Source organism: Priapulus caudatus, unplaced genomic scaffold (assembly GCF_000485595.1).
Source record: "Priapulus caudatus unplaced genomic scaffold, Priapulus_caudatus-5.0.1 Scaffold750, whole genome shotgun sequence".
Lineage (NCBI taxonomy): Eukaryota > Metazoa > Priapulida > Priapulimorpha > Priapulimorphida > Priapulidae > Priapulus > Priapulus caudatus.
The window spans coordinates 44,038-46,537 of record NW_014577811.1 but is presented as its reverse complement, the minus strand read 5'-3'; the positions used below and the strand labels follow the sequence as shown (position 1 = coordinate 46,537).

General features: G+C 40.3%; 1 protein-coding gene across 2 annotated transcripts in view; it reads left to right on the top strand.

Annotated features, from left to right (window-relative positions):
* Window positions 1-2,500, top strand: part of LOC106813275 (piwi-like protein 1) — a 109,766-nt gene that overhangs the window by 93,863 nt on the left and 13,403 nt on the right. The window lies entirely within an intron of this gene.

Below are 2,500 nucleotides of genomic sequence, written 5' to 3'. Positions count from 1 at the left end.
GGATTTTGATAACCAAGTGCTTGGTTCGAGCCACTGTTCAACCGATGATCGAGTATAATCGATCATCGTGACATCACTAGGGCTCAATATTTAATATTGGGTTAAAGCAGAATAATGACCATCTCAAACATGATTTCCACAGTCCTAGAGCAGTAGAGAGGTGAACACGTTTGTATACAAGAGTGGTTTCTTTGTCGAATCTGGATACCCTATACTTGTGAATAGCTAATTACTATTACCATTGATATATTTGAAGAGTATTCGTTACACCGAACACGGAGTAACTGCCAACATCAGTAAACACTGGTAAAGGTGAAATTAAAGGGAGAGTTTACTCTAGGTTCTAGGGTTATTTTCAGCTAATTTAGGTTATAATTACGCTACAAAAAAAGTTTCATGGTTCAATCACCATTTGAAATATTATTAAAAAATGTTTTAAAACTAACGACTACAGTTTGATTACAACGACGGTGGCGCCACTCAAAGCGCACGATCAGATAAGTTGCGCAAAACCACTTTCCATCCAAGGGCTACAGACCGAGTGTGTTTCTTATTTATTCATTTAAAAGCAAAAGGATTGTAATATCTTATAAACGACATATAGTTTCAGTTATAATATGGATAAATTTGCCCTAAAATTAATATCGTTTGGTTAAAAAACTTAAATAGCATTTAGGTATAAATATAATTGCACTTTTGTGATTAGCCCTCGCTCTGTAACATGCAAAATAAGTTGTCATCAACTTTTTCGGGGTGGCAGCACGGTCGCGGGTGTCATGGCGTCGTTCAAATTTCGTAGCGTTGATGTGTAAAGAATTAGAACAATTAAATTGGGTATCTGGTAACAAATACGTGTGGGTATAGACGATTTGTTATACAGTAAGTACAGTTGTATGCAGTAAAATCCTAGAGGCTACTGTCCCTTTAAATGCGGCACTTGTTCTTATTTGTTGCATTGTTTTGAGCCAGGAGTAAGTTAACACAGGTGACTTGAATCTTCCAACGAAGTTTAGGATAATATACTTGCCTTTGTATGTCTGTTTTATAATTCTGAGAACATTGAGGCACGTTTGTGATGGTCATTTGGTTCTGTTTTGAATGTTTCACAGCATTATGACCTTACAATACATGATCCCAAACAACCCTTGTTGATCTCAAATGCCAGTAAAAGAGATAGAAAAGCGGGAAGGACCGAGCCCTACAAACTGATACCGGAGCTTTGCACTATGACAGGTATATGTAATTTATGTGAATTTAATAATCATAGAGTGGGATCGAAATCAGTGGTACAAAGGTGTATGTTTTAATGATGATAACAGAAGAACTAGTGTTCATTGTGTTGACCACTTTATAGGGTGTCTGAATGTGAGTGTGGTTATCTTGAATGTTTAGTCATGAGACTCAATCAAGGGAAACCCCAAATGTGTGCGTTATATTCAGGTGTCTATTATAGACAAGTGTCTGTTGCAATGTGGTAGTTTCACTTTTGGATTGTTTATAGACGAGTATTTGTTTTATAGAACCGTGTGTCAACGCAGGTCTATCTGTAATTTTATTTTCAATGTGTTATGAATTATTGATTGATCGATGATGATGATGATGATGATTGATTGATTGTTGTGTCTGATTTATTGTCAGGGCTGAGCGAGGATGCCAGGAGTAACTTTCAGCTGATGAGAGATGTGGCTGAGACAACGAGGGTAAAGCCCGAAGAGCGAGCTCACAGGCTGGAAGCTTTTCTCACACAAATCAACAGGTCAGTATGTTGCACGGTTCGTACTCGATGGTTAATTTTGGTGACAAGTTGTTATCAGGTTTCTCATTAAGCAGTGGCTACTTCTAATATTTCTACAATTATGTTCTTCGTCACCCCAAGGTCCCTAGACCACCAACTTTCTAGGTCATCGATTTCTTTGTCTTGACTGTAACGTCGTTTTTTTCCACCTGTGCATGCTCGTGATGTTCTCGGAGCAGGAACCCAGAAGTGACCACTATGATGCAGCAGTGGGGGCTGAGTTTTAGCGAAAAGTTACAGCCCATCACATCCCGTGTACTGGTCGCAGAGACTGTGCAGATGGTAAGTGACAGATGAGTGACAACAACTGGGTATCTCCATTTTTAGCTTTCTTTTTTATTTCTGGGGAAGAAATGGAAGACTCCAGTAATATTGTGGGTATTGTGATATAAAGTAGCTTTTGCATTTGCACGTTTTTGGTCCGAAACTGATGGATATTGTAACGTTGGAATGGGCGTTGACGTCGAAATGATGTAGAAACACGCTCCGATGGCACCACACCATTCCGCCGCCCGCACCGCGCCGCGGCCATGCCGTAGCCACCTTCATCACACAATCACACAAACAGACAAAGAACGCCGCACACGCGCATACGCGTATGTGCTCAGCTCGCTGCCCAGAACCCCCATTCCCCCTCTATCTCTGTTCTATCTATTACCCCCCAAAACTCCTACAACCATACTGCCCGCACATGTACCCGTTCTC